This window comes from Vicugna pacos, chromosome 26 (genome assembly GCF_048564905.1).
Source record: "Vicugna pacos chromosome 26, VicPac4, whole genome shotgun sequence".
Taxonomy (NCBI): domain Eukaryota; kingdom Metazoa; phylum Chordata; class Mammalia; order Artiodactyla; family Camelidae; genus Vicugna; species Vicugna pacos.
Window position 1 is genome coordinate 9456285 of NC_133012.1, and position 21077 is coordinate 9477361.

The following is a 21077-nucleotide window of genomic DNA, read 5'->3' on the forward strand; positions in this document are numbered from 1 at the left end:
GCGGCTGCCGGGCACCCCCGACAGGGGTCGCTGGAAGCTGCGCGCCGCCGCCGCCGCCGCCGCCGCGCCCGCGGGAGCCGACGCGAGCGGCCCGGGGAGAGTCGGGACCCAGGGAGGGACCCGGGAGCTCCGGCGCCTCGCTCTCCGCAGCCAGGCAGCGCCCGGGAGGGCCGCTCCCTTCCCTTCTGCGCGGAGAAGTGCTGGAGACAAAAGTTTGCAACTCTGACACCTGCCCGCCAAATGAAAGCTCTGGAACCCGTGGGAAGGAAAGGACTGTTGGCTGTTTTCTCACTCTGGGGTTCAGCCCTGTCTTACGTTAGTGAAAAATCCCGCAAGCATGTAGGGCAAAGATGAACTCTGGGTGGAAAGGGGTTTGAGTGTAAAGCGGTTCTGGACACACGGGAAGGGCTCAGGGAACCTTAAAGGTGGTCGGATGTCACCATCTTCCCAAAGCTACTCCTTGGATGTGTGTGTGTGTCCTGTCTTCGTGCGTTTAACGACATGCCTGTCGGAATTCTCATCTTCAGCTTTCCCTAAAATAAATAATAATAATAGCCCGTCCTCTTCAAAGGAGGGGGTCATAAACTGTCTCTCTCACTACAACTTAATTTTTAAAAGAGCTGATAAAACCCCAGTGGAAAGGCAATCACACGGACAATAAAATGACTGCAAAAGCTGGAGTCAGTCCTGCTGAGAGAGCGAGCAGGAGAGCGGAGAGACGGAACCAGAGATGCGTAATTCATCAATGCTCGCTTTCTCGGCTTCAAACTTCGCTCAGAACTGCGGGTGAAACCCACTTCGCCTTGCCTTGTCCTCCCTCTGGTGGAGAATTCTAAAGAGCAGGAAAATCCAGAAAACGTTAGCACCCCGCTGCGGAGGACAAAAGTTAAAGGCCACCGCGGAATGATCCAGAAAACGTTCTCACAGTTTTATCAGAGCTGTGGCTAACTTAGAAGGTTCTTTTACAGTGACAGGCTCATGTGTTGTGGTCTGGAAGAGGTGAGTACCAGCGTCCGTATAGGAAATTTATTTACTTCTCTTTAAAAGTGCTTTGCTCCTAATTTTCCATCCTCTGGGATTAATGCTAACGGATCCAACCTACACCCGGCCTTCTTGGTATATTTTCTAAACGCCACCATTTCAAATAAAGGTGAAACCCGGGGCGCTTTCTTGCTACGTACGTGTGAAGTGGGTGGGGGGCAAAACCATTCATTTTAAAACTCTCCTAAATTAAGAAGAATTTTATTCTCCTTCAGTTTGCATTGTAATGAGAATCTGTTGGGTGGGTTAAACTGTTAAAAGCTATCTTAGCAATAGTGCCACATTATTTAATTTAAAAAGAGTTTGAAGTCCAAATAGCTTCTGATAACCTCCCAACAAACACCACATGTAAATTAGACTGGGCCATAAACACAGCAAAATCCAGGAGATTGTGAACACTGAATAGCACTAGAATATTCCACAGAGTCTAATGTAAACTGGAGTTGAATTTTGGCTGACATAACCATACTTTCCCAGGTGGGGCCACTACTTAACAAACAGGAAACAGCACAACTCAGAAAAGGGGAGCCGTTGCAAAAGGGGTACTTTATCTCCAGAACATGAGACCCTGAAAGCGCTTAGTGTACAATTGCTCCATGTTACTAGGCATATCATTAGTTTAGAATTGAAGGATCTAAAGCAGAAATGTAATTTGGAATTAATAAAAAAAAAAGTTTCAGATCTTTCCAAATAAAACAGAAAGCCAGTTGGAAAACTAGGTTTGAGATTGTCCTTAATTAGTCATCTCTATGGTCAGGAAGTAGCAAATTTGGTTTTGTTTTGCATTTTCATAAAAACCTTGGAAATGATCAGAACAAGGGATGGAAAAAGGAGAAGACTATTTTGTTTTCTTGAAAATCTAAATAGGAACCTCAGTTGTCTCATTTAGAAACAAGGACATGTCTTCATGGTATAATTGTATTAATTTGTTATGTATTGCTCAGCTCTTAGGGTATATCAGCTCTCAGGTGACACATGTCAACTGTCAACATATGTCAACTCCTGAAAAATAGAGTGGAGATTTATAAATAAGCAACTTGAGAAATAAAGAAAGACAAAATGGACATCTTATATTAAATGACAGCTTTAAATTAATGCTATGAGGCACCATAGCATTTTTCTTTGGCTAGGCTTACCATCCAGAAGCCCTCTTAGACTCTACAAAGCTGTCCAAATGTAATACCCCTTCTCTCATTAGTTCCCGTTTGGAAAATACTCCAAGAAAATTTTAAAAAGAAAAAAAACAAAAAAGAAAACAGAAAGAACATTAATACTTGAAGCTAGATTACATTGTTGCAAACTATTGTGCATATTGGCAGCAATGGGAATTTAATTTAAAATTCTGCATATAGATATTTTTAACTTTTAAGTGATGAGATAATTTCTATAGATTACTTTTTTAAAAACTGCAACAAATTCATTATTAATAAAGATGCATGAATGCAAAAGAAAAATCTCCCTCACCAGCTCAACACAACAAATGCACATGACCTAGTCACTAATTCACAAAGCATTTACTGAACTAAATGCTGGACTGTAGAGAAACAAGGAAAAAAAAAAACTGCCCCATTCCCATGAAGCTAAAATAGTATGAAAAAAAGGTATTAAAACAAATTAATTCTTACAATACAGATGAAAAGCAGGGCCAGATAAGTTTTCTGGGCTCTGAAGCTCATTAAGATATGGGAGATCTTTATAAAGGAAAAGAACAAAAACACAAAATTAAAAATACAAAAAAATACAAATTTAGATCCAAGAATGTTAAAGGGAAACTTAGAAGTGAAAGGTCCTGAAGCTTCCTTTTAGCTTCATGGCAAACTCACTTCTACTGATTTCAAACATATTCCACTATCTGCACAATTATAGTGATGGTCTGCAATTACATACTAGCTTAGAGATTAGATACTACTTTCACATACTATTATTATAAATAGAAGACGTTAACAGGCAGTCAAAATGAATACACACAAAACTGAAACAAGCAGACCATTGTGTAAAGAAAATCAGATAAAAGAAGCCTTAAGAATTCACTGATTACCAGTTGTCCCGCTTGTTTAGTTAGACTCTTAGAATCAACACATAAGTTGAGTTTGTTAAACAGAAGACTCCTGACCAACAAGATACCTTTCTAAAATTGGAAATGGTGTCCTCCCTTACATTTGGAAAATATTTAACAGAATTGCTAACTACTCAAGATCTGTCTGCAATGAAGAGAGTCAGTTTGATAACAAAACTGTGAGTTTAGAATCCTAAGAAAAATCCTAAAAAGGTAACATTCAAACAGCACTAAAATGAAATCTGTGTTTATGCTTTTCCACTTGTTTGTGTGATTTTTAAACATGATCATATACCAGTGATGGTTGTTATTATTATTTATCATTATTATTAATGATAAGACTGCTCTCATGATTGTAGGGGTACATCGTAGATCCAAAATGGACTATACAGCTGAATACTAGTGCCTAATTTCTTTTTCTGGACACTATTTGAAAAATGGGGTCAGTGTTATAAATCTGTTCTGTTGTATGGTGGAGATATAAGACTTAACAGCCTTTGAAACATTTTAATTTTTTTTTAAGAATACAATCTCATGCAACTTTTTGATTTCTCCCACCTCCACACTAATTTTTTGTCTCCCTCATCCTCTTGCAACACATACTTAAGATGTGCATGTGATGCAAATACCTCAAATTTATATATACGTATATATAAATATATACACATACACATATGCAGTCGTACATGTGTGTGTAAGTCTGTATTTGTGAGTGTGTGTGCACATATATGTGCAGGGGTATAGTTATTGTTTCTCTTTCCTCTGTTGGAAATGAAAAACACTGTATTTGAATGTGAGTCTATAAAAGGTGGAGAAAATATGTGCTTTTAACCACTTTTTTCATATTGCTATCCATGAGAATTCCTAGCATCATACTTTGCACCTAGTAAGGACTGAACAGTTTTGCGTAGAATGAATTTAAATAGAATAGAATCAGTGTTAAAAGCCTGGTTCTGACATTACCATTTTCTTTCTTTCTTTCTTTTTTTATGACAGGGAGGTAAATTCAGCTTATTCATTGATTGCTGCTTGGAGGAGGTACTGGGGATTGAACCCAGGACCTCTTGCATGCTGCGCATGCGCTCTACCACTTGAGCTATACCCTTCCCCCTGACATTACCGTTTTCTATCAGTCAGTTACTAATCACCTCCCCTGACAATCATCTTTGACACCTCCTTTCTACTGCCAACTCCCCCAAATCCTGTCATTTTTGACTTCAGTCTCTTCTTACTTCTTTTCACAAAGTACCACCCCAATCCAAGCCTTCATCCTATCTTTGCTTTGATCATAGTAAAGCTTTCTACCTAGACTCTTGCTCCCTTCAATTATTTGGCTACACACAGCATTCAGTGGAGAACCATACCAATGCCCTTGAAGGGCTAGGCTGTGCCTAACTCCAGCCCGATCTCACCAGGCTTCACCCCTCACTCTCTGTGCCTCATACATGGAGGCTTCTTTGCAACATGTCTCTAGAGCTTGTCATTCTTTCTGGTCTCAGTGCCTTTGCACTTGCTGTTTCCTCTGCATGGATTTTCCCACAACGACCACGCTTTGCCTGATTCCACTTATTGCTCAGGCTCCAACTAAATTCCAGTTGCTCAGAAAAGCTTTCCATTCCCTTTGATGATGCTTTTAATCTCCCACCCCACTTTTGCATCTCCTTCATAACATTTCTTCCAGTTTGTAATTATTTTGTGTGTGTGATTTTTATTTTTACAGGGATCTTTTTGTGATTTTTTTTTTTACAATAATCTGTTCCTACTGGGCAGTAATCTTTGGGGGGAGGCAAAGATTGACTATTTCATGTTCTATGTTATATTTCTAGCACTATGCCTGTCTCATCATAGCCAACTACATAATTTTGTTATTTGGTATATAAATGAGGATAAATAGGATTGCTTTCATATATATTATATATATATATATATATATATATATATATATATATACACACACACACACATATATATCTCCATACATACAAATATGCTTATGTTCAAAAATGACGATGTTGCTAATGACACCAGGCATAACATTTTGGGATAACTTCGGTTCCTTTCCAAGGAACAAACATATAGAATAAGAATCTTGATTAGTCAGTATAATTTCCCAAAACTTTAAGAGGTGAGGTGATAACTTTTGTGACATGGTAAAATCTCAAGGGAATACTTACCTGCTTTTCCTAAATTGCCTCTGCAAATTTCACCTGTAGATGACATTTATTGGCTGCAATTCCTCCCTTGCATTTGTACGAGGTGTCAGAGAGACCCATAAAAGGGCTGGGTTTTAGCAAGGCTGTTCTGACAAGATGATCGTGGAGGAAAACTTTTAAACATGGTATTGTTAACAGAGAGTTAAAAACCCCTTTCTAACTTTGGCATAATATAAGTTTCCTCTTCCCATAAGATGGTTTTTCACTTTACAGACTAGTGGTAAGTCCATATACTGTCATCTCAGTGAATGGCACCTAGTAACCACCTTACAATTATCTTGGAGTTTAGATTTAGCTCCCCTAATATTTTCATCACTTCCCATCATGCAGATCCATATACCAAATGCAAAGGCATTTCTCCATACATGCGTGGGGCTCAGATTCTGTGAACACCTCATATATAGTCAAGAGAGAAAGATTCAGATACTTCCGTGGCTTTTAAGAGTCACCCCACAGGATCCTCTCCAAGGTTAACGTCCTTCCTTTCAAGAGTCACTTTATTCATTATTGTGAAAAGATTCGCCCCTGTTAAATTTATAATGATGTTAAAATATAAATTTAAGGGCATGAGTGATGAATTAGTACTTCAAATATTTGAACAGTGAGAGTAATTTAACAGGTCGACTCTTGGCATCAGTATATTTCAGAAGAGACACCTGGCAGAAAGCATTTCCAAAACAGATCATAGTGTATAGGAAATTACTTCATAATGTCATCATGATAACTGGTCTGTATGGAATGAAACCCTGGCCCACAATATTGTGTACCTGGCCCAGGCATGTAGTAACACCACAGTCATTCTTTTTCCTTCTTTCCCACATAATTCCTTCTAACTTCCTTACTAAATCTTTATGAATACTACCCTCCCTGCCTTTTTTTTTTTTCAGTTCCTGCTCAAGTTAGAGCTCAGTACTTCATATATCTTGACTAGGGATTTTTAGTTTTCAGTTAAGAGCCAAGAGTGAAGTTCTCAGTGGAATGTTACAGTCATCTACACCCCTGGACCCAGGCCTAGAATTCAAGTTACTTTGCAACAGATCAACTTCCAACACACTAGATGTTTGGGAAATTTTGTGTATGTGTATGTTAAAATATATATATATATATATGTATCTTTCAATTCTCATTCATTTGGGAAAAGAATTTCACAAGGATTAACAACTCAAGAAAGCAAGTCATCTTGTAAAGATGATTTAGCAGGACAATTAGCTAACTTGACAGAAACTAAATGACCATCCCAAAAAATAACTGGTGATCAACCATGCAGAAGATTGCATTCTTATGGAAAATGTTGTCTTTTCTGCTTAATCATAAAGATTGAGCTTGTTCCAACTCTTTCCCATAGATGCAAGATGGAAACCACCTAGTTCAAATGGCTCAGAGAGCTCTGGTCTTGCTTAGGGTCTTATCCAGCATGGAGGATGCTTTTGGGACCCAAGAAATTCTGGGAGTGATCCTGGATCCTAGATATTCCATTGAATGTCTAAGAAATATGTTTGGATTAGCATTTGTGAGTGATCTTGGTTGAGTCCTAGAGCAGACTGAAATCTTGAGGTCCTATAAAGCAGATACATTCAGGCACCAAAAAATCTCAGTCCATTTGCAACTTCTGTCTTGAAGATTGACCAAAACCTGGTATTGTAGATAGCAAGAGAAAGTCACTTTTGCTTAGGTTCCAATTGCTTTGGAATTATGCCATCTTTTTCCTTTTGTAGTTGTTTACAAAAATCATCTAATGACATATGAGGTAGAAATCCACTATTACTTTTATTTCCATGGTAATAAGTAGACTCCTGAGAGCCAGCAATGAGCTAGGATTTACATCACTGTGTGTTTACTAAATGTACTAAAACTACAGTTCTAGCTCAGAAGTGCAAGGTAAAGAACTTAATGCACATTTTCTCAACTCATTGCTTTCTTTTAAAATTTACTTTTCTCCCTCTTAACTAAAAAACTTTCATTGAATTATTATTGGTTCTTTCCCTTCCTTGTCCAACTGCCAATTTCTAATGCCAGGTCACCCCAAACCCCCAGTTTTCTCCATGAACATTACCTTTCCCCATTTTCACAAAGAAGTCAGAACAACAGCAACAAAAATCTCTCTTTTGACTCTTTCTTTCCTTCTTTGACTGAACACTCAGTTCTTTTTTTATCAGCTCAAGGAATCCATTTCTTCCCCCAGCTCACCACCGACCTCACGGAACTGCTCAGAACTTACCAGGGCCTTCCTGATTGTCCTTTGACGTGCCTTTATGTTTACGGGACACGGACACACACAACATCTTGTAATCTCTTCCAGCGACTCGTAGTCGTGTCCTAATGGTGGCACTTTCTCTATCTCTTTTTCCTAATTCTTTTTTCTTCGTCTACCTGTGTTGTGAATGCTGGCTCGTGGCTCAATATTTTAAACTATTTTTGTTTTTCTGAACTACAGAATAATCCTAGAAAAACTGTGATTCACTGCCACTACATCAAACATTGGTCATTCATAAAGGTACATGTCTGTGTGTGTATTTTTTCCCCTAAACTCCAAGCCTCTATTTTCAACTGCCTCAAACTGAACAGTTTATTAATCCTTACCCCTCTCTGCCCACCAAAAAACAGACAAAGTTCAACATCAAAAGGTCAGCGTTGGGGGCGGGGTATGGTATAGCTCAGTGGTAGAGCACATACTTAGCATGCACAAGGTCCTGGGCTCAATCTCCAGTACCTCCATTAAAAAAAAATTAAAAAATAAATAAGTAAGCAAATAAGTAAGTAAGTAAATAAATAAATAAATCTGATTACCCCACCAAAGGATAAAAAAAAAAAAGGCCAGCATCATCATTTTTCTCCCCTCATCCTTCTCTTCTTCCCCATTTCCAGCCATTTGATGCTCCAGTTCCAGCACCTTCCCCTCTGAAGCAGCTCTTATCCTCGTCACCTGTCTCTTTTGCTTCTCCGCGAATCTGGGTCCACTGTCATTCTTAGACTCGTCTTTTTCAGCCTCTTTTCTTACTGCTTCAGTTTCCTTGCTCACACCCAGCCTTTCTCCTTCCTGCTACCAGAGTTAATCTTCTAAAATACAGCCATTATCTTGTCATCCTTTATGGGATTTCTCTATTGGATTCCTGTTGCTATAAAATTGAAACTTCTCCTTAGAGGGTAGTCAGGTCGTTCCCAATTTAAGTGCTGCATGAATACTCAACCTCTTTTCTACCTGCTCCCGGTATTCGGTGTACTCTGGTCACACCGAACTATAACTTCTCTTACTTCTGGGCCTTTGACTGTTTTTCCTGCTACCTGAAGCTTCTTTCCCTTTTGTGTCTAATAGAACTCAAGCCCCACCTTTTCTGTCTGTTTTTCCCTGACTCCCCAACAGGATCATTTGCTGCTGCACGAGTGTCTGCCTTCTGTGTTCCTTCAGCCGAGCACCTTCGTTTGCGCCCTTATTTGTTTTCCAGTCTGTCTCTGCCCTGCGGGAATGAGGCCTCAGGAGTCACCCCTCAGGTACGCGTCCGACACCTGCATGTTAAAATGAACAGACCGCAAATGTATTCAAAGAATTCACAATTTGCATTTAATTCAACTTGAGAGTGATGGAGCAGCAGTCGAAGGGTTTTGAAATCTTTCCAAATACAAGTTCTTACTCCCACGCGAAGGAGACTTCCACGAAATAGCCACGACTTTTCCAGGCTCTGCAGCTGTGTGAGCTGTATCTTCACGGACTGGTTCAGCCAACAGTTATGGTTAGCAGGTTCAAGGTTAAGGCTCGCTGGTCTCTATCATTACATTTTTATGTACTTAAATCCATTTTAGTCCCCTTGTCGACCTACTCTATGCCTTATTTGTCCACGTTAAAAAAAAAAAAAACCTTGTATACTGATATCAATGCTTGTTACTCACTAAGCATCATAAGGAGGTATTATAAAGTTCAACTCATTCCTTATTTGTAAATTTGTCTATAAAGAAAAATAATAACTTGATGATGTGCTATTTTGTGATTGCTTAAAAAGGCCTCCCTCTCAGAAACTGCATGTCAGCCAGCAGCCCCATCTCCCATCCCCTCCTCTCTGCTTCTGGGTCTGAGCGCCTCCCAGGGTCACGGTCTCCACCTTGAACCTTGGATGGAAGCTTGGCAAAGAAAGCACCAATGAGTCAGCGCACTGAATTCTGACTCTGCCGCCTCCCAGCTGTATTATCTATCGTAGCACATCACTGTTGTGAGGATTAAATGAGCCCCTGTGAGTCAAGTGGCCAACCTGCAGGAGGCGCTAGGAAAATGGCACCTCTGCTGGTTGTCACTGTCTCCTGACTTCCAGCTGCTGTTGCTCCTACATCTCTGAATCCACGTTTCCCCAAACAGCTCTGAATCCAGGCCAACTTTTTTACTAAAAGAAGAGGCAATTTTTAAAAAACTATTCAGTAGTTACTGAATAGGTACTTCTGAATTATCCCAGGCCATTGTCTCTTAAGGCTACAAAGAATAAATACAACTAATAAAAATGAGAGTTTTTCATGGATTTGAAGTTTTCACTACACTGCTCCTAATTCACCTCCTCTCATCATCCGTTTCTGGGTTTTCTGTAGGACAGATGAATCTCAATTGGCTCAATGGGAGGCAGCAGAGGGGAAGAGGAGGTGAAAAAGGGAAGCTAGTAGTTGATTGAGTAGAAGATTTAGTAGATTTAGTAAACGGAATTCTAGTTCTAATCACAAGGTTCTCGCCCCCTCTGCACACCCCCTGTATGATCCTCTCTTCCTAAGTATGGGTGGGACCTATGGATATTATGGGACATGGCTCCTGTGATTAGATTATCAATCAGTTGACTTTGAGTTAATCCGGAGGGAGATTATCCTGGGTGGGCCGGACCTAAGCAGGTGAGTCCTTTAAAGGAGGGCTGGGCCTTTCTTGAAGAGAAAGCTCATCCTACTGACTCTGAAGAGTAGCTGCTGTGAAGTAAGAGGGTCACAGGCCTCAGAATGGAGGGTGGCCTCTAGGAGTTCAAAGCAAACTTGGCTGAGAGCCAGTAACAGAATAGGGACCTCAGTCCTACAACCATAAGGAACTGAATCCTGCCAACAGCGTTTGTGAGCCAGGAAGAGGACCTGAGCTCCAGATCAGAGCACAGCCCAGCTGACACCGTAATTTCAGCTTTGTAAGACCCTAAGTGGGGGACCTACTTATGCCCTGCCCAGACTTCTGGATGACAGAACTGAGAGCTGATAAATGAGTGGTGCTTTCGGGTGCTAAGACTGGGATGATTTGTTACATAGCAACAGTAACCTAATGTACTTACAAAAACAGTTTAATTTATATAGTGCTTTAGACAGCAGATCTCAAAGAGGGTAGGAAGTGACAAATAGGAAGAAAGGCTGGAATCTACAATGACTCTCCCAGCTCTGCCACTTCCTAGCTCCCTGGATTTGGGGAGTCACTTAGCTTTCCCAGCCTTAATTTTCCTGTAAAATGAGGAGCTGAACAATGGACATAGTGCCTCCAAGTTGCTTTGGTGCTTTCCAGGTTCTAAAAGTCCTCTCACATTCTGTTTTACAATGCTCAAGTGATAAAACTCTTATTTTTTGAGAGAACAAACAAGGCAGATGAGGAAGTGATGTGGAAAATTGCACAGATAGCAGATCGAACCCAACTCGGCAATCCTAGCTCCTCTATTTGCAGACCATCCTGTCTCCAACCCTTTCTCCAAGCTTCAGCCAGGCTCCCAGACACTAAACGGACTCCAGGAGGGTTTATAAGCTTCAGCCACAGGTCCAGAGGGGATCTGAAGAATTGTGGCTGTTTTCTATTTTGGGAGGGTGGAGGTTTGCTTTTATTTCCCACAGGGAGATTTTTGGCATACGTTTTCTGCCAAAATAATCAGTAAGATAAAGCATCTGCCATGGAGATGAATGCTGGATAAACTTTGATGTGCATTGATGGTGGAAAAAAAAGCTTTTCTATAAACAATAGCAATTAAACTAAAAAATATATCACAGCTTAAGGATTCTTTAGGGAAATGTGTACGTGTTCCCAAGGAAGGTCCATGGTCCTGAAGAAGCAAAATTGTTGGCATGGATAAGAGAGATGTTTAACAGAGCTGTTTCTGCTCTACTACATAAGTTTTTATCTGTTGATCTGTACAAATAACCCAAACGGAAACTTCTTTATGAGACAGAAAAGCAGAGTGAAATGTTTCAAGTCCGCAAAATCAGCTGGAATGAAATTATAGCTGGGTCGTTTAGGAAAAGGTTCCTCTCAACAAGATTTACTATGTTATTCTGACTAGATGAATTTATCTCCTTTTCCCAACCTCATTAAAACATAAAACACTTCCCTGAAGCCACTTTGGCTCAAATGTGTTTTTCAAGGAAAGTTGTGGTATGCATTAACTAATTCCAAGAAACTAAAGTTATCTACAATTTTCAAATCCTGGAACAATCTCCAAGTGTTCAATAATATAGCATGCTTTAACCGTGTTCACAGACTGTCTATATAGACAAAGTAAAAAGGAAGAGGAAGGAACACAGTGATCCTGATTTTGACAAATTGGGCCCCAATTCTAAAGGAAATGTTGCCACTGAAGTCTGAACCATCCAAACTGGCCTGTAAACATGGATGCAATTATCTGTACAATCAGATATCAACGTTTTTGTAGACCATGTCTCAGGTCATTAATAAAAGCCACTCATGAACTAGCCCTAGGTATTTCAATGTGGTGATGGAACTAATATTTAACTGGACTTACATGTCTTTAATCACACGCCCCATGAATTGAAAATATCTGGGAACTAAGGTGGAATTACGGTGAAACCAATAAAACTTAGGCTTAGGGCTCCACGCTTGCAGAGGTCCCTTCCAAGGGCTGTAACTAATTTTGTATTAATAATTTTTTATTTTTTAAAAGGGCGTCCAAAATTAAACTCCTATTTGAAGGAGACTGTAACTATTGTTTGACGACTATAGTAGAAGGACAGACAAGGTTAACAGTTAGGGTTCACTATACTGACATTTGACTAAACAGTTGGGGGTTTTTTTTTCTTCCTTTTAACTTTTCAAGTCATGTTTTTTACATTATCAGCCCTGAATGATTTAGATCACCCTCCCATTCTCATGGCAGAGAGCATCCTCTGGTCACCATGCTTCGAGCACGTGGGTTGTAAATTTCCTTCAGAGTTTCTTCCAGGTAAGGGGCTCATGGCTGGTAGAAAAGAATGTCCTCTTTCTGCAGCCACAAGGATGACATCGGTTTGCTGACACCATGACGGGAACTGCCAAAAACACAGTTCTATTCCCATCTATTTCTTATAAAAATGTTCCAGAGTACAAAAGTAATTAATATTTTTACCTTACTCTTTGGCCGGATCTTTTTCCTTACATTGCAAATCCTAGAATCTAAGGACCATGCCTGATTATATTGCTCATGTGTCATTGTCCACAGCTCTATCTGCCTTCTGATGATGAATATATCTTAATTTAAACATAAATAGGTGTCATTTCTTTGAGGGAAGTTTCTTTGTTATTGGAATTTTATATCTGCCGGGGTCCTGAATAGAGTGATTTCTGCCTGTTAGGTATGTTGAAAATATTTGGTGGGTAATGAATGAGCCTGTTTCCTAGGTGTTTAGTTAATTAACTGTTCAATTTTGATAGACCCTAATATTTTCCTCTTTAAAATTGCTAAATGTATTATTTTTAAGGGAATTATTTTGGGATAGAGTTAAGTGAAGAATTTCAATGGTATAAACAGTTCTTAATTCAAAAAGAGATTGTGCCAACTCTACATGATCCCGTGGTTAGTTCAAAGGAGGAAATGAACACAAGTTAATCTTTCAAGTTAAATTGACTAAATTAATCCAGTCAAAACATTTAACTTGTTGTCCAATGCAGACCTATCCTAAAAGTAGGATATAGAGGTATTTTATATGCATAACTAATCACGTTTATCTTACTTAAATTTCTAGAGTTTCATATCCTGATTGCATGCTATCTCCAAACACCGGAGTTAAAGGTTATACTTTCAAGGTCAAGCTCTTAACAGTAGTGATGCTTTTTGTTGTCGTTGGTCATGACGTCTTCAAACGTTACTATCATAGGAAATTGCATATGTCTTCTATTGTTTGTATATATGCATTTATATATATGCAAGACAGCATTTGTTGTTTTTCCCAGTGTTACGGACCTAAACTATGAAAAATCAAAAAAAAAAAAAGTGTTCTATGTGGAAACAGAAGCAGTCTTTTTATTATTTTTCAAGGTTTAGAAAAACATTTGCAAGCCATGCCAACATGTAGTAAACTAAGGCACAGGTTATATTTACAAGATGCGAAAACACACAAATGAAAATGAAAACAAAAATTAGCAACTTAGAGAAATAGTTTTTCTAGACTATGGAAATTATCTTTGGTTTCTGCTTTTGGGGATAAAATGGGTATTAAATTAACCCATGAGAAAAAGAAAGAAAAGCTAGCAGAGATTAAAAAAAAAATAGTAGGGAAGATGTATCAGATTTTGTAAGATGGAAGCTGATGGATCTGTGATAACTAAATTAGTAAGTAGCCATAAAAGCTGTTCCTCTGAAGGATGAAGCCAACAATGATGATTCAAGCTAAAGAACTATAGAAGGGCCCAAGAATGGGAAGTTAGGGAAAGGGGGAGAGTGAAAACAGAGGACTGACTGAGTGAAAGGATGAGCAAGAGGCATTTAGCTACACAGATCTACTCCAGTACCTCGACTAGTGGGTGACCACACAGCCTAGAAGAAACTTCACATAGTTCTTCAGTCAGGGATCAGTCCACCTGTACAGCCCAGCTACGGCTAAATATTAGGATTGATATTTTTGGTGGAAAAAAAACTTTTCCTGGTTAAAAATTTTAAAAAGTTGAAAACCCACAATTTTGATGGCAATTTGGATGGCATGTGCAGGGAAAATTGGGCAAGTGAAATTCTATGTGGGTAGAAGGGAAGACAGTCAATAAAGGACCATTGAAATAGTCCACATGTGTGATGAGAAATTTCCGATCATGCCTTGTCTGGGAATGGATGGGAGAGGCCCAGAACAGTCAGAACACATGTGTGCGGTGTGGCGGGCGAAGGAGTGAACGCTTACTCTGGGGTGTTAAGATTGGGTAACTAAGAGGATTGAGTTTCTGCAAGAGAAGCTGTTGAATTTGGTTTTAGAGCCATTGATAGTGAGATGCACGATAGTCAGCTGGCAACTGGAATGCTTTGGGTTTCACACCGTGGGAAAAATTCAGATCTACGAAAAACTTAGGAAAAGAGATGGGGAAGATGTCTGTAAGGATAAGCATGTAGAGACAATGGAGAGGGAAAAAATCTCCACGAATAGGAACCAAGAGAGGGAAAGAGGGGTAACCAGGAAGGTCGGGAGAAAGTCAGAGGAGTTTGCTGTCACTGAAGGAAGAAGCTTAAGAAAAGGGAGCTAAGGCATGTTCATCACTGCTGAGAAACCAGGAAGAGTAAAACACTGGGGGAAAGTCTTTAATGTCGAAATAACTTTGAGAAATCTGATGCAAGATACCAGCGGGGCCGAGACAAAAGGAAGGTGGGAGGGTGGTGGGGAAAAAGAAATTTGAATGTAGATCTCCTGTTCTCAAGCCTTTTTATCTCAGAATTCCTTTTCACTCTTAAAAGTATCAGGACCCCAGAGAGCTTTTGATTTTGGGGGTCATATCTGCCAGTATTTAGCCTCCTAGAAATTTAAAACAAAAGAAGACATTTTAAAATGAACTAATTCATTAAAAAATGGCAACTCCAGTATATGTTAATATAAATAACATCGTTTTAATGAAAAATAACTGTATTTTCCCCAACAAAGACAATTTTAGTGAGAAGAAAGCTTCCGTTTACATTTTTGTAAATCTCTTTAATGTCTGGCTTAAGAGAACACACCCAGAGTCTCATCTCTGCTTCTGCACTCAGTCTGTTGTAATATCTTGTTTGGGTTGAAATATATGTAGAATATCTGGCATCAAACAGATAGGTTGCTCAGTGTCTTCTTGAAAAGTGTCTGGACTCTTAGAGGTCCGCAAACCATCTGTTGAGAATTCTGATGTAGGGAACTTCTTTGAGAAAATTTAACAACAAAAATAGACCAATTGGGGGGCCACGCAAGGGGGTATCATGTTTGAAGGAAGGATTCTGAGTTCATTTCTTTTTAAGAATAAGGAAAAATTAAGGATGTTTGGAAGTCCAATGGAAGGGAAGGAAACAAGAAAGGGAGAAACTGAGGATGCAGAAGAGAAATGTTGGATGAAGGTCCTAACGCAGGGCAGAAGTGAAGGGATGGAGGGCGGGGTGGAGACTGCGTGTAAAGAGGGAGAGCTGACTTCTCCTCGTGACACAAAAGGTGAGTAAGGAGAAGTGGTCACACAGAGAACATCCAAGGCAGTGAGAACACGGTAACTGTTTAAGATCAGGAAAGGTGAGGCACCTTCAAGGCTTTTTCAGGTAAGAATGAGATACAGCCATTTGTTGAAAGTGAGTAACATAGGAGCAATATTGGAGGCTTGAGGAAACATGGCTCCAAAGAGAGAAATTAAGGAAGCAGAGGTGTGTCCTGTCTGTCCAGCTGTGCCAGACATCAGCCACTAACAAGATCACTAGAGAGCCGTGCGATCTTGCCCGGTGTCCTCCACTGAGAACCCCTCTGCAATGCCCTTTCATTTATTTGAAAAGAACACTTTGTGGGCACTCGTCATGGGCTAAGCACGCACTGTGTGTCTCCACATACACTGCTCATGTTACCAGGACTTTAATTTCTCTCTTTTGAACTCCGCCCCCTACACCAGCCGTATTTCTTCAAGTCTCCAATATTGCTTCTACGTTACTCTTTTTCAACAAACTATTGACAGATATTATAGGACCTGGATGTGCCAAATGAGTCCTCAAAAGAGCATCTGAAAATCTGTCAGCAGTGCTGGCTCAGGACACAACAGTGAGATATGAAAATATATCTTTATATCTGGCGCTGGCAGCCTCCTTCTGGTCCCCTTTCCTCTTCTTACATCTTGACGTTCAGGCTTCTCTACTACACAGTCCCCTGTTCTGAGTCCCATTTCCAGATGTTTTCTTCTCCTGTTTCCCTGTCTTGCATTTTTCTTTGCTAGAGAATAATTAAGCCCCTTTGTGTTCATGTGGTAATATATTGCTACATTTCTAGTTTAGCTAGCTTGTGGACAATTTAGTAAGTGTAGCGCATTAACCCAAATGAATATTGTGGGAAAGTACTGCAACTTAAAGAAATTCGGTCTTAGCTCTCCAGTGACCCTGTGTAAGCCAGTCGTCTGTATGTCATACAATCTAGCACCTCATTCTATTATACCTAATGTGAGTCTGTATAGAACATCTCTCTGTAGTTCTCTCTCCAAATAAATCTAAGCTTTACAAAGGCGATGTCCTTAATCTTGTATATGTCACAGAGCTAGACACGTTAATATCCACACATTAGAAACACGATACTTGTTAACACAGTTTTCACTGAAAAGATAAAAATAAAAGCCTTTGAGAAACATATATAAACGCATTCTTTGTTTTCTTCTTCTTTCGCCAAGTCCTCGTCCTCTCAAATGTGATACCAAATACAAAACTTCCTTCTTCTAGCCTCATCCCACATGCGCAGCTGGGAAGTTACATCCTGGATGCTGTAAGGGTGTTTAACAGAAGGAATAAACTTCGTCTGTGTTACAAAGGAAGGGTTTCTCAAGGACGTAAACTTCAGTGTCGCTCTAAAGGTTAAAGAGGAGCTTCCAAAGTGAAGAGTAGGGGGAAAAGTACTCCAGACAGAAAATGGCAAGGCGGTGGTGCGTTCAAGGTAAAGCCAGGACCGCAATGTGACAGAAGGACAATGAGGTCACTTTAGGCTCTAGCTGTTCAGGGTAACCCTCCGGGCAGACCGCGCCTTGCCTCAAATAGGTGGGAGCAGGCAGATGAAGGAACAAATGCAAGTTTTAGCCATGTTTTGTGATCTTAAGTCTGACTCCAAATTACCCATTTTTACTTAGAGAATTGCTCAGACATATGCCTGTTGCCACAGATCTCCAGTACAGTCGCCCTTCAATTCCAGCAGAGAACGTGTTCTCTATCACTGGAGTATAGTAGCTGCTCACCAAACAAAACCATGAATTGCTGTTCTTGATCAATTCTCTCATCACAACTAATGATAACTGACAGCTCTTACCTGAACAATAACAAAGCCTGAACAACTAAAACTACGGTTTCACTTGAAGCAATGGGTTTATTAGTCATCTATAGGTTGATAATAAAATTTTCAGTGCATAAAATTTTTAAGCCTAATCAAATCTTTAGTAGTTATCCACCTGACCCAAAATACTTGGCTTTTCCCCATATATTGGGATAGCAACCATTAAATGATGCCTTTGCTTAAAAAAAAAAAAAAGATGCATTTGGTAGTATTCAAAAATCCAGCTCATGTGGCAATAAAAACTGACAATAGCTTATTTTGCCAAATGTGTGTCACTTATATTTTAGGATAGAATACAATTTTCCATACAACAATAATCAAAACATTTGTTGTATGATATGTGCACCATATCAATTTAAGTATCAAATGTTTTTGCAAACGAAGTGTATTAGAAACACTGGATGGCAGAACAGATCAAATGATATTCACATATGCAAGTGCTTTGAAAACAGTAAAGCGCTCTAAAATGTATCAAGTAAGGTATGAAAGTAATATAAACACACAATAGCAGAACCCAAATGTAACTGCATGAGGCAGATGATGTAATGATTCTTATTTGTCTAATTTGCATTTGTAGAAAAAGACTGTTCATATGTTACAACAGCAGCTAAGTTTACAACAATTTTTCTTTGTTCTTGGCAAACAAAAAAAGGTTAAGAATTTGCAGACAAGTCTTGGCAAGGAGATGTTCTGATTCAGCCTTGCCAGTCCCTGGGAGCTACAGTATACAGCTGGAAAATGTACGTAGGTTATGGACTCGTTAGAAAAATGTTCAATTAGTATTGCTAATCAGAACCACCACCTCTTCAGGTCATAATCGGGTCTTGAGGAATATTAACATACTTCTAGAGCATTTTACACACTAGCTGGCTCTCCCTGTTCCCATTTCTATGCAGGATTATTATTTGAGTTGAAATAGGAAACTAGCATAAGCCATAGTTCCTAGTCCATCTAAAAAGATAATCTCATTTAGAATGCCGCATTCTGTGCTGTCAAAGATTAACTGGACTATTTCGCCATCACAAAGTTTTGTTTTCCAACCCAAATTTTCATTGACATGCATGAGAAAAAGCTGTTCACTTTACTCTCAAAAAAAGATACAAACTTTTTTGTATCCAGTAATACTTCTGGCTGGACAGAGACCAGCCCTAGAGATTCAGAGGATGAGAGAACCGGAAGGGAATTTATCAGGCATGAAGTTGATTCCAATGCCCCATTACCCAATTTGACACATGAAGACTGAGCCCCAGGCAGGCATTTCTAGTATAGCTATGTTTCTAGAACTTTTATTTAAGGTGACAGCTCAACTGCATGGAGACATTATGGCCATATTTTTTTTTTCTGAAGAGCTAAATGATTCAAGAATTTGCACTCTCCTTTCTCTTTTTCTTGCTTGCTCAGACAGGATATATTTCCTCTTTGTCAGCCTGCCTCACAGCCTCAAATTCTTTTGCCCCTTATATGGAAAGATACCACTTGCTTAAACATGTCAAGAAGCACAAATAAAAAGAAATGACTAAAAAGATTTAAATGTGTATCTTATATATTAAATGCAGAAACCAGGTTCAGTAAACCAATCAATGCAAAGAATTAGCTAAAATAAGCTATGATACAAAATAGCTGACCAGGACTTGACATGATAATGACATAATAATGACAAGAGGATATCTTGTCATTAAAATGGGCTTGTAGACATCTCTCTGTCTTAGAAAGGTCACAATTTTACTGTCCCCAGTTTTCACATACACCTATCTTCATTTGAATGACTTTAAAACTAAAATAAATAAAAGGAAAACTAAATCTAGATCAAAATAGATCCCTGACACTATCTTTTTAAATCAGTTTTTCTATTTTTTTTGTTGTTTTCACGTTAAAAAAATAAATGCATGCTTATAATAAACAAATGCAAACAGCCTATGACTCGAAAAAGGGAAAAATTGGAAATTCCTCCCTCTGATGCAGCCTATTTGTCTCTCTTCCAGAAGCATCCATAGTACTCGAGAGGCAACACAGTATTGTTGAAGATTTTAAGTGCTGAAATCAACCAGCCTGGCTTCACATCTCATTCTACCAGTTACTGGCTGTGTGGTCTTGAACAAGTTAACCAACATCTCTGTGCTTCATTCACAGCATCAATAAAAGACATTAACAAAAAGCACTTTCCGTCCTACTGTTGCTGTGTGGGACACAAGAGACAAAGGCGATTAGAAGAATGTCTGCCATAAAATAAATGCACAAAAAGTGTTACCTATTATTCTCAGGTCCTTTCAAAATGCAAACAAAAGCATCGGGAAAGAAGTAATAAAAAGCTATAAAACACAAGAAAAAAATGTGTCAGTACATAAGGCGATGGCTGTTAACTAAACGGATTGTGGTGATCATTTTGCAATATACAATTGTATCAAATCACCATGTTGTGCATCTAAAACAAATACAATGTTATATGTCTATTCTATCTCAATAAAATTGGAAGAAAAAAAAACCCTATGACCACCACCATCAATGAAAAGCTATAAAAAAATTACAGCTATTGAAGGAAATTCATGGAATCATAAAGCTATGATATCAGTTTGTATTTCATCAGTCTATTACCTCAATGTCAAGTTTAGCTTAGCAAGTTATTATTAGTATGGCCAACTGGCTAAATTTTAAGGTCTACATCAAAGCCTTTTGAAAAGTAGACGCACTCTCTGAAGTAATTCAAATACAGCATGTTCAATGAATTTTGAAGGTAATTCAAAGTATATTGACTAAATATGTGTGTTTATGTTAGTATCAAACAGATTTGACTTTCCATCTAAGTTCCACTTCCTCTAGAAGCATCTCCACTCTCCACACTCCCTCATAATGCAGTGCTTTCTCCCCCATTTCTTTCTTCTCTGTATTCCAGAATTACGAAGCAGGCCAGCTCAGGAGCTAAGAAACTGTGGCATGGAATGGCTTCAGACCACGTTGATGCCACCCACTTGGCATGTGCTGGGCAGTGGAAAAAGCAACACAGTGTCCAGCATGAGACAGGAGCCTCTACCCTACTCCTACCCTGCTGGTCCTTGCTCTGTCTGTCCGTTAAACCTGGCTTCCAACAGCCATCACATCACAGCATCCCAGGCGGAGGTCACAGCTGCAAACTCCTAATGGCTCCTCGTCCACTTCTCATCTGCTGTGAAGTTTGTTTCAAGCGCGTCTGTGGCTGTGCATAGCATATTTGATGTTAGTAGAATCTTGCCTCGTTTGGGAGTCCTTGATACACGCAAGCCACGTGACTGAACTGACAAACCCTACTTTGGATGCACTTGAGAAACGTTCTCGGAGCCCACCAATCCCAGGGGCTTGAAATCACCAAACGACTGTTGCTCCTTTCACTCAGCATATGAAACGCCTGGACATCATCAGGGCTGTGGGATGGATCAGAAGTGTCTGTGCCGATCTGGGAAAATAATGCCGAAGAGTGTACTACTTCCACAATGTTAAAGAAAGGAGAGATTTTCGATGGAACTGCAGGGCTATATGCAGCTCCTACCCACTCATAATGTACATGTTTCTCTACAGTCCACAGAATTATGTGT

At 39.5% G+C, this 21077-nt stretch overlaps 1 protein-coding gene across 3 annotated transcripts in view; it reads right to left on the bottom strand.

The window, feature by feature from the left end:
- Positions 1 to 21077, bottom strand: part of NRG1 (neuregulin 1) — an 885407-nt gene that overhangs the window by 196281 nt on the left and 668049 nt on the right. The window lies entirely within an intron of this gene.